The 15571-nt window shown below is 37.1% G+C and overlaps 1 long non-coding RNA gene and 2 other non-coding genes across 3 annotated transcripts; all 3 read right to left on the reverse strand.

The window, feature by feature from the left end:
- Positions 1-11606: 11606 nt before the first annotated feature.
- Positions 11607-14366, reverse strand: LOC102236180. Its single transcript, XR_312815.2, has 4 exons — positions 14276-14366; positions 13828-13940; positions 12796-12879; positions 11607-11890 (listed from the first exon to the last, which is right to left on the reverse strand). It is a non-coding gene; the product is annotated as an uncharacterized LOC102236180 (long non-coding RNA).
- LOC111608488 lies at positions 11982-12093 on the reverse strand. Its single transcript, XR_002752699.1, has one exon. It is a non-coding gene; the product is annotated as a small nucleolar RNA SNORD67 (small nucleolar RNA).
- LOC111608487 lies at positions 13653-13767 on the reverse strand. The gene has a single exon (XR_002752698.1). It is a non-coding gene; the product is annotated as a small nucleolar RNA SNORD67 (small nucleolar RNA).
- Positions 14367-15571: the final 1205 nt, after the last annotated feature.

Below are 15571 nucleotides of genomic sequence, written 5' to 3' on the forward strand. Positions count from 1 at the left end.
TGGTATGTGTTACTTCAACTCTATTTGCCACACACAATATAATTATTATGTTGAAAATTAAATATAAGGTGTTTGCTTGTATGTTACTTTTTCATTCTATTAAATAAATGTAATTTGAAGTAAAACTTTTCCTTTATACTTAATTTGTAATAGGCCTGTGGAAAGGCAGCTGTTACTTTTTGGACGACATCCAGCAACTATACAAGCAAGCGGTAATGTGTGTTTACTGAGGTGTTTTTCTTTCTGTTGTTTCCTCTATTAAGGGAATAAAGTGTGTTTATGATATAAATAGTCACACTAGGAGAAAACACTGAGTTGAACTTGAGAATAGTACAACAAAACAAGTGAAGTCTCCTTCTATCTTGGACCCACAGCGATGCTGATGATGAGCTGCATTCACCCCATACAGCATGAACCCAGATTCAGCAAGAAAAACGAAGAAAAGAAGTAGCAGCAGAAGGTAAGGTAAGGGAGACGGGGAAAAAACTGGGTCATTCTTGAAGTGGTTATGTTGGTGTATTGCACCACCATCAACTGTCTCTGCACTGAATAATTTACAAAAGCAACACCGTTAACACATAACTAATGACTCTTCCCAAATCTGCAAGCCAGAACTCAATGTGAACCTTCTCCCTAAAACACAGACAAATGAATCTGACGCTTGACATTTAATACCTGCAACTAGACACCCGCACATAACCTCAGTTCTCAACATTTTAATCTGACCTCTGAGGCACACAAACAGAGATTGATCAGCTCTGAAAGCATCAAGACGGAGACAATGGGGAAGAGCTTCCATTACTGGACTCCTAATCCGGTTACAAGTATATGCTCTTAATGGGGGTGAGCTGCGAGAGCTGTGCGTTTTCTGTGAATGGGAGGTTATCCATCATGAATACACCTCTGTGCAGCCAAGGGGACAACGGGGAAGGTTAATCTAAGCCCAGATCCGAATAAAGCTCACATCTAATCAGAATTCAAATCTCCAGTGATGGTCTTTCTTCTACCTTTGTCGAGAACTGAGATGTGTTCAGACTTCAGCAAGAGTGTTGGCCTAACACCATGCTGCAGCATTTCCTTCCACAGTAACGGATAAAAAAGTGAGGCAATGCTTACTGACACATTTCAATAAAACAAATAAATCAATCAAAAAACATTTCAGCATTTCAACTCAAAAAGTGACGAATACTATTTAAAGGGGCTATCTTATGTATTTTTAGGGGTATAGTTCTGTAGCACAGTTAAGTAACTATGTTAATTTCAGTTATAAAAATATATAATAGTTAAAATTTGGTTTTGTATTTTATCGCCTTGAAATTTGACCCGTTTCTTTAAAAATGTCTGCTCTTTCTGAAACTTCACCTTCAGGAAGTCATCACAACGCTCCTCTAACATTTAGCAACGTTTTCACCACAAAAGTACAATCATGTGACCTACTGAGAGTTCTTACCCGTGTAATGCCTTGGAACTATACATTGTGAAAGTTTCAATAAGAACATAAATGCTGTACAACTATTACCTGAAAACACATTTTTCACCCAGTTTTTGCTGTATGTGATGACCTTCTTTTGCTTAAATCAGTGTCAGATCATGATTTTTCTTTATGTTTTGCATGATGAGAATACCAGTAATTTTACAAGCAAACAAAGTGTGACTGAAATATTTGCATCTTTCCAAGCCACGAGTTCTGATGTTCAAGCTTGAAATGCTTTCCTAATTAAAAACAAAAAAACAAAAACTCATCTCTCTAAAATGTTGCATTTGTAACAATAATTAAACTGTGCAATAATTTTTCAGTTCTTTGCACAATTATTACGACTGCGGGTCTTGTAATGTTGCAAATTAATGTTGTTTACAGTGTAATAATTTCTGTGCTTTACTCTCGACAGTCTCCTGAAACAGTCCACATATTTTACTAATCCATTCTTTGTTCCAGTCCATGAAAAAAGCGAAATTTTCCAACATTGAATAATCCTTTTATCTTTTCTGCATTGCAGACCAGACTTACCAGACTTGTTTGGTTATCGCAGCCGATCCAGCATTAAACCTATACTGATAAATAAATAGCTTGTGTTAAAGTCTCATATGTTTGTAATTTGCCAAGGCTGATAAAAGATTCATTTAGGAGTCCAAAAACCGAGGAGTGATAGTGAAAAAGTAAAACTGCACTAAAGAGAAATGGCAGCCATGATGAGACCCCACGCCTTCCCACTGCTTCAGCACACATGATGCAGGGGAAATCTGATACATTCACCAGCGCCACATAAATATGAAAATCTGAAGTGGGAAAGGCATTAGAAAGATCTCACCATTAAAATTCAACCAGCATGACATGATTTCCAAGCATGGAGATGTTGCAATGTTTCTGAAAGCCTCCTCAGCGGTATAAAAATGATCGCTCATTGCTTTGATTTGCCTTAAGACATAAGCTTTATGAAAATAAATGGTGTATCTTTGAACCTAAATCATGGTAGAACGCTGCCTATTGAACTCCAGCCTATTTTAGTTGCATTTTCCCGAGGTGATGTAAACAAATGTGCTATTTGTGAGCGTTGCTCCCTGGTGGGGTTTTTTGAACACCGACATGAACCCACATACAAATGTGCTGCATGCTGCTTTTATTAAACAAGCACTCCAGCCAAAGGCACCACTTGCTCTATTAATTGTGATAAATGACTTCCACTTTTAACTCCCTTCCACCTAATATTATGATGCCTCATACTCTGATGAGCAACAACATATCTATCAGGCAACCAGATGAAGAGAGAACAAATAAACCTAGTGCAAATTCTTGAGCCTGTATTATATCAAAATTTCTAAGCAATTTCAAATAAAATAGATTGCCAGGTAAATTTATTTATATAACATTTAAAAGAATATTTTGCTTGTATGCACAGTTAACAAATCTACCTTCTAAATACTAAAAATTGAGCAAATATAATATTAGAAAGTAGGATGTGGTCGAAAGGAAGCGATAAGATGGGCGAGACATGCAAAGGAAAATCAATTTGACAGCTTTTGATTCTGCGTCTCCATTTTGTTTGGAGATGGAGCCGTTTAGCTTGTTTTGGATAAATGCTAAGATCTATATGCAACATAATATATTTGTCTCTTGTTAACAATTATACATGCTATGACTTGTAGCTCTGACTGGATTCTAATAATGCTTTTTCAGTACAGTGAAATTAAGATTATAATATCTTAATGCATTTTTGTCATAAATAAATGTACATTTTTTTTACATGAACTACAAACAGGTTAAATTCAAAAAAGCAGTTTTCAAATGATGATTTCATTTCACCCAAATCAAACTGGCCCTGTGTGACAAAGTAATTGGCCATTGTTAAATCGTGAATTAACTGTCATTAACCACATTTTTCGTTCTATTTCACTTTCCACTCTGAGGGCTGATTACTGCCAGACCTGAAGAATTAAGGGATCACTTAAATATAACCTTTCAGAAAACATAAAGAGGCTTTTAAAGAACCAACGAGAAAGAAAGTCACTGACCTCAATCAGTCTTAAAAGGCTCACAAGGAAATTTTGAATACTTTGGGACTCCAGGAAACTGCAGTGGGATTGTCTACACTAGAGAACAGTACTGAACCTTACCTAGAGTGGTCAGTATGTCAAATGTACAAGAATGCACTTATGATTCATTCAGGAAGTGTAGACAAAAAAAAAAATAACATGCCTCCTCTAAGAACCTATATACTGACAAGAAAAAGTAGAACTGTTTGAAAGGTTCATATCCTATAACATCTGGTGCAAAGCAAAACATTTCAGAAAAAGAATGTCATACAGTCAAGCATGGTGGTGATACTTTGATGGTGTGGGGCTATTTTGTTATTTTGAGAACTGAATGATTTGTTTAACTCATGGAACCAGGAATTCTGCTTCCTAGTAGAAGATCTTAAAGGAGAATGTTGGCTATCAGTTCATAAGTTTAAGCTCAGCTGCACTTATACAGTGGGGTAGTGATATCAATTATACCAGAAAGTCCTATTAGGAATGAACAAATAAAAGAATAAAAAGTAAACTACGGTTGGGGGATGATGTAAAGTCCATTCATCATCTAAGAGGCAGTAGTAGACAAGTGTTCATTCTTAAAACCTCAAATGTGGGTGAATTCAAACAATTTGGTACGAAAGAGTAGGCCAAAAATCCTTTACAGTGGTATACAGTATGTAAAGGACATCACCCATACCTGATGGCAGTTATTATCCTAACTAGCTGGACCTCCCAGGTTAACAATTCAACTATACAATACCAGCAAATTATTAGTTAATATCCAGACACGTTTTCCAGTTAGACAATAAATGTAGATCTTTAGTCACGTAATATTTGCCTAAACAGATTTTTTAAAAATATTTTTAAACTTTTGGTATGACAGTTTAGCACAAGTCTCTGTATCTTATAACTACCTGACTTGACAACCATCAGTCAAAATCTGACAGACCACTTTCACAGATGAGCTATTTTAGACCCAATCTAAATCCTGCTGAACCATCAAATTAGTTCATCTAGCAGAATATATAACATACCTGCTCAGCACTGCTTTGCTATATCTAAGTCACTGCACAACAGCAATTCAAACAGTTGGAAGCACAAAACTATAAATTTGATCTTGGGTGTGCAAACTTTTGCAAAGTAACGCAATGTAGGCCATTCTGCACATTAAAACTACATCTCTGATCGTCCAATTGCATTATGTTCAACTAGATTGTGAACAAACTCCCTTTGTGGAAGGAGTTGAAGTTAAATTAGATTTCTAAAAGGCCTTGAGTAGCTATTATTTAGCATAGTGTGGTGCAACTTACTAAATCATTCTCTTTCATACAAATATTTCATGACATTAATTCATCAACCCTGCTGTTTTCTTGTGCAGAAATGATAAAATAGTGCTGTGTCCTTGGTAACCAAAGTCCAAATATGTAAGAGGGTTTTTAAACACACCATATAATCATATATCTGCCATTCAATAAGAAAATATATGTACTGTGTTATTCATTTATTAAACAGTCAATCCTATCCATGTGAAACAGAAAATGTCTTAGTCACACAGAGAAATTATTCTGAAAGGATGCATCAGCTTCTAAACATGGCATGAAAAAGGCCATTTAAGGCTGATTAATGCATTAACCAATTTCTGAGTAAACCCATTTGGGACTTGTAAAGTTGGTGCTTAGCGCTTCATTAACAGGACCTCTGACTGTATTATGAATCACTGCCATCAAAATGTCTTCTGCCATCACCCCACAGTAGTGTAATGTGTGACAGTTGTGTGTAAGTATTCATGAGCAGAGCTCGCCAGGGCCTGAGGTTACCTCTATGTTGGGTCATTTTTTTAGGAGCAGAACGAATCAACATGACCTGATAAGGAGAAAAAGCTATTTCAGGTTTGGATATGAACCCTTCCTTTGATCAGCAGCTCATATCAGCACAGCATCCAGTGTACGTTTGCTCAGAGGCGTAGGGAAAGTGCGGTTCCCGCTGGACCTGCGTGCTCACAAAACAACTTCCTGAGGCAAAACAAACATCTCCTTTTTTTTTTTTCTTTTAAAAGTTGTCCCCATCTCAGCCTCACTTCAACATCAAATGTTGGAGTTATCCTCCACCCTGAAATTCAAAACATCTGCCTCCAGTTGTGTGCCCTTTAATTCCCACAGGAGCTCGGCTAAAAGCAAGACAAGAACTGTCTCCTCTAATAAAAAATAGTCTGCGAGCCCTCTATGATCACTCTGCACTCTTGTCAGTCATAGCTCTGTCATGGTCTTCTTTGAGGAGAAAATGAAAGAAGATGAGACAGCAGAGAAAAGGGAAAAAAGAAAACAGAATTTCACGTGGGCATGCGGGTTAAAGGAAAAACTTTTTTCCCTCACATGGTTATATGTCCATTTTGTGTCTTTAATCTTTAAAGTTCAGTGGGATGAGGAACTCTTAAAGCCAATCCAGATAAAACTATTGCTTTGTTTCATCTGAAATGGCGAAAGAAAGGTAAATACTGTATTCAGTTTTCTTAATCTATTAAGTCAAACCATTTTACCTTAGTTCTCCTTCCCTTTCAATATTTCATTTAATCCTTAACTGATCTTGTGGCTACAGAAACCCTGCAAAGAATATTCAGATGCATTGTTCTTTCAACATTGTACTGACTGTCCAACAATACAACTCAGTTAATAGCAGACTGACTTTCTGCTTTACAAACTGCATAATTATTGATTTTGACACTTCACTGTTTAGAAATCCTTTAAGCAATTGTGTTGAAGACTTCTGCAAATACACCAATCATTGTGGCCACTGACAGATGAAGAGAATAACAATGATTATCTCTTCAACTAAGCACCTGCTAGTGGGTGGGATATACTCAGACACTTAATTGTCGACACTTTAGCCAGTAAGAACTCAATTTGCTTAATTGTCTAGTTGTGGTATAACAAGTTCCTGAAGTTTAAATTGAGCATCAGCATAAGGTAAACAGGGGATTAAAGTGACTTTGGTCAACTGGCCTTGACGATAGAAAAGCAATAGCAGCTCAAATATGCAGACTTCTAACGTGAGCTGTATGATATCTTAGAGAGCACAACACATTGAACCTCAACACAGAAGACCACACCACATCTGACTATCACAATGAAAAACACGGCCTGGTCCAAGGAGTTTAAATTTCAACTGCAGCATTCAGTTGGTAGGATTGGATCTTGGTGTAGACAAAATGAAAACATGGATCAAACCTGCCTGGAACCAACACTTCATGCTGATGGTGGCAGTTCAATTAGGTTACAAAGTTCAGATCATCTCACACAAGTTTCTTAAACATAACGAAGAGTTCACAGTATCCCAGTGGCTTCCACAGAAATCAATCCAACAGAGTGCCACCGGGCTGTGGTGCAACAGGAGATGCACATGAATGTACAGCTTACAAATCTGCAGCAACTGCATAATGCTACCAAACTAGCATGGATCAAAACTCTGAGGAATATTCTGATGCCTTGTAAATTTGACTCAAAGAATTACAGGCAGACCTAAAAAAAAAAAAAAAAAAAGGGGAGAATCCCACCTGTTACAAGGGGATGAGTACTATGTAGCAAAAGGATATTTTGTTCTCAATTAATGTGTTGGAAGCTGACGGGGCCATCATTTCTGTCTTGATCCAGTAGATAAACTGGAACTCGGGTTTTCGAAGTAGTAAATGCTGTGTCTGATGGCAACATGCCAGAAAAGTCTTTAGTAACTGTCTGTTGCTGCACAGTTGAGATAAAGACAGTATTCTACGGTGGCCGACAGGTGCAAATGCGCAGCAAAAGAGAAAACATGCAAACAAAAAAGAAGACACCCCCGAATGAAATGCAGCAAACAAAAAGAGAGACGCAAACACCCCCGAATGAAATGCAGCAAATAAAAAGAGAGACGCAAACACCCCCGAATGAAATGCAGCAAATAAAAAGAGAGACGCAAACACCCCCGAATGAAATGCAGCAAACAAAAAGAGAGACGCAAACACCCCCGAATGAAATGCAGCAAATAAAAAGAGAGACGCAAACACCCCCGAATGAAATGCAGCAAATAAAAAGAGAGACGCAAACACCCCCGAATGAAATGCAGCAAATAAAAAGAGAGACGCAAACACCCCCGAATGAAATGCAGCAAACAAAAAGTGTTGAAAACGGAAGTGCTCCAGACCACTAGGGGGAGTCAAAGAAAATAGTATTCATTTCTATGGGACCAGATGCAAGATTCAGAGAAAGAAATTTGAAAGAAAGTAAAGGTATCTCTCTGAATCTTGCATCTGGAAAGTGTGATTATTGTGAGAAGTCTGAAACAATAGAGCATGTTATTTTAGAGTGTTGTAAGTATGAAGAAGAGAGAAGATGCATGCTGAGAGAGTGTGTAGGTATTAAAGAAAGGTTTAATTTAATAGAATTTTTGAGGAGAGATTTCGGGAGTAGACATATTCAAATAATTATTCGGTATCTTAAAAAAACAAAGCTATTTCATAGGATATGAGTAGAGCAAGTTGGGTGTGAATGTGTAAAGAATATCAAAGAGGGGTATATAAAGTTATAAGCAAGTTGGATAATATAAGCAGGTGTGTATGTGTGGGGGTATGTTTAATCAGGAGTTAATGGAGGGAAAAGGTAGAAAGTGAAAGTTTATAGACCATCTCAAACCACACTCCATACTGGTAAGTGGCGGTAATGCTACTGTAAGTTTGTTGCCAACCGCCAATAAATACCAAGAAGAAGAAGAAGAAGAAGAAGAATCTTGCATCTGGTCCCATAGAAATGAATACTATTTTCTTTGACTCCCCCTAGTGGTCTGGAGCACTTCCGTTTTCAACACTTTTTGTTTGCTGCATTTCATTCGGGGGTGTTTGCGTCTCTCTTTTTATTTGCTGCATTTCATTCGGGGGTGTTTGCGTCTCTCTTTTTATTTGCTGCATTTCATTCGGGGGTGTTTGCGTCTCTCTTTTTGTTTGCTGCATTTCATTCGGGGGTGTCTTCTTTTTTGTTTGCATGTTTTCTCTTTTGCTGCGCATTTGCACCTGTCGGCCACCGTAGTATTTCCTGATAGTTGTTGATCTTTCAGTAGGACGCGTCCTGCTAAAGGAAAATGGTTTGATAACAACTTTGAGGTGCAGACCTGGGAGCCAAATTTTACAGATCTAAATCAAAGAGAATCACTTGAAACTCCAGCACGTGCTACAGCTAGACATGTGCAAAACATCTCTTTACATCCTTCCCTTAGAACATTTGCTAGATAGTAATACCACACATACTGCAGCAGACCATTAGGGGTCTAAGTGCAGTCCATTCCTTGATGACATAGGGATGATATGGGGTGAAAAGGTGAAGCAGTACAGTTTAAAAGGTAGTTCTCATGTTATTCACTGTATAATCCATAATTGCTGCGTGGACAGGCAGTCTGGAGACCACACATAATTCAACATCACATTTCTAATAGCTAAAAACACAGAGTGTTGAAAACAACTGAACAAAACATATTTTTCTTCTTCCAAACAACACTGCACAACATCTCTTCAACAGCCTCGAGTCCAGTGCAATCATTTTCAGTTGGAAAAAAAAAGGGCCCAGAAGGACAGCATGGTTCTGTTCAGTAACAGACAGGCATGTGATGTTGAGAAGTTCAGGTGAGAAATGACAACTAGGTGTTGTAGAAAACGAACACAGCCAATGTGAGACTGCTCTTTAAAGAAACTCAGCGTCAACTCGCTATTAACAAGATGAATAATTAACCCGTGTCTTGTACCTCCAAGTTGAGTTCCTTTCACTTCTGACATTTCCTTTGATTCAAACTGAATGTTCTTAATGTACCCTTCACCGGTGGAGCCACGACCTGCAGATGACTAGTTTGAATTCTTGGTATTCCAAGAGAGCTCATACTCAGGGGGAGAACATACCCGATTCAGGAGCTGCAATGAATGCAGGTGAAAACAGCAATGACTTAAAGTCAAAGCTTAATGTACTCTACTCTCCATTCAGTGCAGGTGTGAATCATCTACCACCCCGGGAGTTATGATTGGAAGGAAACCAAGTGAAGTAAAACCTTCGAGTGATAAACGTTATACATTACTCAACTGTCGGGAGAGACACAAGCTTGTAATGTTATGCTTTTGTTTTAAATTGTGATGCAGCTTATTTTCATAAGTCTGGAAAACTTGTACAAATGTGAATCAGTTTTAGAAGCTGCAGTAAGGGCTTGTCGTTAAAACGTTTTTACCTATAGCAACAAACAATTTGTGGTTGAAACCTTCAGGCATCTTATCCAATATGTCCCTTATTTCAGTCTCTGGACATTTGTCCAGAGGACAGTAGGAAAACAATGATGTACACCTGACACCTAGTGGTTAAAATGAGTACAACAGAAATCAAAAGCCAGCAGCTGTGTGTTGAGATTTCCACAAACTTCATTTCACTGGATATAGATTTAGATCTTGTAGTAAAACTGTGGATCTAGTAAAAAAAAAATCAACATTTCACACAGAAAATCAAGTTAAGCCTGGAAATTTGTAGCAGTGTGTCACATCAAACAAAGGACAATTTTAGATTAGACATCTAGCATCAATCCAATAAATGAAATGAAGCTACAGGATTTATTTGGAGCTTTTACTGCTTTCTTCAGGTGTTCTTAGGAGAGAGAAAAAAAAACACCCAGCCAAAGTTCTTACAGATGAGCAGTGAAATGAAAACAGTGATATGAACAAAATAACCACAATGTTTACTTATTTATTGAACAGGTTCAATAATTATCACAACAGTTTCACATCAACAGTCCAGTTCTAAGAGAAATGTGTCACACAAAGTTAAAACATATTTAACTTTAAAAATTAACCTAAACACATAATTCCCTTATGCATTGTAGGTTATTATGGATTATATGTAAAGTGGTGAAATGATATTTTCTTAACTAGCAATACATGTACAAGACCCATTGTTCTGTTAATATTGCAAATACATTCTCAAAAAATATAGTAAACAATACTGGCCCTACATACCATCTTATAAAACATATAGTCTGTCTTGTTGGATTTTAAAGTCTCCCTCTATTGAGATTATTCTCTGTTCCTCAATAATAAATTTTAAGTCATTTTATTACCCAGCAACAAGCTCAATACATTTTTGCTTGCAGTATTTCTTGCGAAATGCGTTAATCAAAATTCCAATATACCACCCAACCAGAAGCGTTCCTGCATTATAAAACCTGTCTGGTCTGGCTGACAAAAGCAAAACGCAAACGTTTAAGTGTGGTGGCCGCTGATGCAACACAATCCCTCAACCTGCAATCCTCCTCTGACAAACTCTGTCCCCTCCACAAGAACACCAAGATGCGACTAGCTGGATCACAATGTCACATTAAGAACTGTTGAAATATGACATTCAGCAAAGGCTTCACTGTTTTTTTACCTCAACAAAATGTCTTATGGCAGTTAAGACCATTAGTTTAAAAGGTCGAACCTGTTGTACTTTTATTGGCTCGTGTCATGTGTGGTCACCAAAGTTTGGAAAATCTGCCGACAATCCTTAAATCGTTCCGTGTGAACCAGACCTAAAACTCACAAGCTCCACTCCTCTCATCTTGTCTCGACCACTGCCCATAACGCTCTGACTCTGGTCGCTATGGTAACGTTTACATATCCATTCAAAATAAGATACAGACGCGCCACAAAAACAAACATTTTACTTTTGTGAAAATTTTAACTCATGATAACGACTAATGGGAGCCCTGAGCTTGTTTCTCTGCAACGAGACGGTCCCATCTGGGAGTGATGAGAGACAATAACACCCGAAGTGTTGCTTATGTACAGGGTGCCTGGTCTTTATGTGGCAAAGCAGTTTGAAGGCTTCTTTCCCTCATTAGCGAGCCGGTCACCGCATATCATGCAGAGTGGGCTTGGAATGTGGGAATCATCTGCTGGGATAATTCCATTCTCCTGTCTCTTTTCTGGGCCTTTTCCCCTTCGCAAAGAAACTTTCCCAAGACATCTGATCTGTTTCTTACTCATTTTGCTGCTTGTGGGCTCAATGTTGGGCGCAAGACGTAACCGAGAGAATCTGGTTAAAAGATTTTCAAAATAAAAGATCCTCCAGACTCAAACAATACATAAAACGGAAATATTTAATTATTTCTTGCGCGGCCCGGGGGTTGGGGACCACTGCTCTAGTACATTTCCAATATCATAACTTGTAAGCTATGGTATTTTTAATAGTATAAGCTATTTCAAAAATATTAACTTCTTATTCTGTCTTTTTAAAACATGAGTAAAGTCTCTTCATGCTTACCAGCATTGAAACTCTTTAACCGAGGCTATAACAGGACACTTGTTGAACTAAAAACGTCCCATCCCACAGTTACTTCTTCGATCTTCTGCCTAGGGAAAAAAACAACAACAATTGAATCAGATAGAAAGAACTGAACTTTGACACCACAACCTAAAAGATGCTATTTTTCTCCCACGGAGAGGTGACTCAGATGGCCCCTGTGCACAATAGGTGTCAACACATTGTGTCAGGACAGGCCTGCTGTGCCACTGCAACAGCAACCTGGGTAATAGTGCAACTCATCACTGCCACTTCCGTAAGGATACTCAAGACACAGAGACACTTTGGAGATCAGAACATTTTAATGCATCCAAAAATTACAACAGCGGCAAAGAAACAAACACAACCAACTATACCAATTTTTAACTGGAGAGTGATTTGATGCTTTCCAGAATTTAAAGCTGCACAATTCTAAATAGTGTTTTCATTAAGAAGTTGAAGTAAATTCTAAAATCAGTCTCAAGGTCTCCAGTTTTTCTTGAGCCACAAAAAAGTACCCACTGATAAGTTGATTTAATTTGCATCATGAATTGCAATTGTAACATTTCTAAATTGAAAAAAAAAAAAAAAACTGTTGAAGCAGCTCATTTGACTAACACTTCCACATGTTTAAACATGTTACTACTTTCCTGAAATAATGGTCTATGTCATTTTTAGCCAAAAGTGATTCTTTTTTTGTCTGTCTGGTCATTATTTTAAGAAGATGAGGATTTACAAAAACCAATTGGCTATAAAATAAACAAACTGTAAACCACAGATGTGGAGATTAAAGATCCTACTATAAAGTAACATAGCTGAATATTCCCAGTAATTTTTGGGAATAGCACGCCGAAGTTCTAAAGAAAACAAAGGGACTGGAGGCACACTGACTTACTTCAGAGTCTTGAGGATGTTACACAATTCATCCTTCAGTTTTACTTCTGTGGTAAAAAGAGAATATTTAACTCCTACAGACCTTTAGAGACGAAGACGTTCCAGTTCAAGTCTGCAGAGCCGAGCCTTTGAATCTTCACAGGATTTTTCCTTACATTTCCCGACTCTAGACACCAGGAAAACAGGAAGAAATCACGCTGCATAGATTAAAAGGTGTTCCAAGAAAATTGGAAAATTAATTTTAAAAAATTAGTTTAGCTCAGTGTAACATATTAAAAGTACTTTAATTGATGTCAAAACAATGATTGAGGAAACTAGATTGCAAACACATTCATTAAATAAGATCCCTGTTAAAATGTATATAAAGAGGATCATTATATTTATATGCTTTTCTTTTGTTTAGTTTGCATTAATTCTATGTGAAATGAGAAAAAATAGTGCCTGAGGCTACAGAGTGAGAAACCCATAATTCTAAGTGCTTTACAGCAAAATAAGAAAATAAATTGCGCAAATTGTTTCAAGTTAAACATATGAAGATACTGAAGAGTAAAAACACTTAAGAGTTCCTTCTGAGAGGGGAAAAGAAAAATCCCTTTCTTTAAACCTCTGGGGGAAGCGTACAGCAGCACTTTGAAGCTTCAGTGTCTGACAAAAACAGCTTACCATAAAACATTATGCAAGTGAAGGGAAAAAAAGCTTTCTGTAATGGATGCTTAGGCCCACAGAGAGCCCTGATCTCAACAATAATAAATCAGACTGGGATTAGACAAGACAGAAGCAAGAGATACCAACAAAGCACAACTAAGCAACCATTCTTTGTAATAAAGTTTTGAAATTCTGCAGATCAATCAATCACGTGAATAAATTATGACAAAACCTATCAAGGAAACATGTTTAAATTAATTATTTATATATCTTTTGTTGATCATAATGGATGGGGGTGTAGTCAGATGGCCCCAGCGCACATTTTGCCTCCTCATAGGGGATCGGATTGGGATGCTCATGCCACTGCAGCAAACACCCCAACTGATTAGTGCAACTCATCACTCTCACACCCACCATCCCGTTGATTTGATCTTGTACTAAGAAAAAATTGAGCCCATTTTGTTTGTACCTTGAACTCCAATTTAAACCGACGGGACGCCTCATCCATTCAGCGCAATCCACCGTGACTGGTACTAAACACTTTTCTTACTCCCGAGGCAAGTTTCTTGTAATTAGTAGCATCTGTGAACAAAGAAAACAAGCAGGTCAGCTAATGACAATGAACAGAGTCGAAGGGTTTAATAATTAATATCCCACAACAAAGTCTGATTAGGGAGGTAAAATATCCGCTAAATTAATAGGTCATAAAGTTACTAAAGATCATAAAACACCAGGTAGCCGAATTAGCTTAAGTGCTAGCAAACAATTGAAAGCAGCATCAAACTGCTTACTTTTATTTACCAAATAACAGTCCTTGCCCAAAACCTACGAAGGTTTAAGATATACGCATTATGTTGAATCGACGAGTCTATTAACGTCATACTGCAACTTTGAAGCTTAAAAAACGGGAAGTTTACCTGCTTTATCAGTACAACGTGGCTCTTTCGTTTTTAACCACATGGTTAATCGGTTCAAACCAGCTCGAGCTTTCTTCGCCTTTCTCTACAAAGCGGCTGGCAAACAGCTTTTAGATGAATTACCGCCACCTAGCGGAAATAAGCCTGGATCAAAAGGAGTTTCAACCATGTACCCTTAATGATGTTCGCTTTCCCTAAAAATCCAGGCACATATTTGAAGATGGATTGCCTTAAATCATCCAACTACAAACCGCTCACCATGTTGCGTTTTGTGCTTTTATCAAATTCTCGCTGTTTCGCGGTCTTGCTCGCGAGAATAAGTAATTTTTCGGTTTCTTTGATCACCTAACTTTTTATATAGCAACTAGATAAAGCGTCGTGAAACTTTTCAATAAACGAATTTTATCCACAATTATCTTATTATGCATATTGTCTTACAATATGTAACATTTTGTGCAACATTATATTTTCTCCAATTCAATATCAAGATATTCTACCATTTGAAACTGCATCAAATTATAATCTATTTAAATCTTCTTGGAACCAACATATGAATGTTTATCTTCTTTAAATATGTATAAAATTTTATTGGCTCGAATGATATCTATTTCCAGCCAAATAAATAAATAAATAATCCAAGAACTTTTAAAATATTCACCGCTTTTATTCTCTCTCTTACTGCGATATCAAAATGAAAGCAAGAGTGGAAACATTACGTAATACTCAAATGAAGAAATATGTCTGAAAATTTTACCGTGAAAAAATAGAAAACGTTTTCATTTGAATCAGTTCAATTTGCTGGAGGGCTGAATTTGTACCTAATGCAGTTGGAGGCCACGCAAAACTATTCTGCAAATTTCAGTTTAACTTTTCTTCTGCTTTTTATACTTTGTTTTACATTACATCAGGCAGAGATCAACAACCCATTTAATGTAACTACTTTTTTTTTCTTTTACTAGATATACACTATCTTTTACTATCATTCATATACATTTTGTACACCAGAAAAATCTACTTGACTCATGGAAAAATGACAATTTGTTGAGTTGAATGCAAATTGGGGAAAAAAAGTTAATATTTGCCCTTGTTAAAATGCCATACTTTGAAATTAGATAATCATGTTCTCTCTTCATTTCTAAAGAAATAAACCTAATGTAAAAAAAAATGTAGTAGAAAAACTGCAAAGATGAGTGAGTCAAATGTTTCACTGAAATGCAAATGCCATTTTATATTAAAAGATAGCAAAGGAATAATTCACTATATCACACAACACAGCTTGTTAGTACTGCCAGGGAA

This window comes from Xiphophorus maculatus, chromosome 4, assembly GCF_002775205.1.
Source record: "Xiphophorus maculatus strain JP 163 A chromosome 4, X_maculatus-5.0-male, whole genome shotgun sequence".
Taxonomy (NCBI): domain Eukaryota; kingdom Metazoa; phylum Chordata; class Actinopteri; order Cyprinodontiformes; family Poeciliidae; genus Xiphophorus; species Xiphophorus maculatus.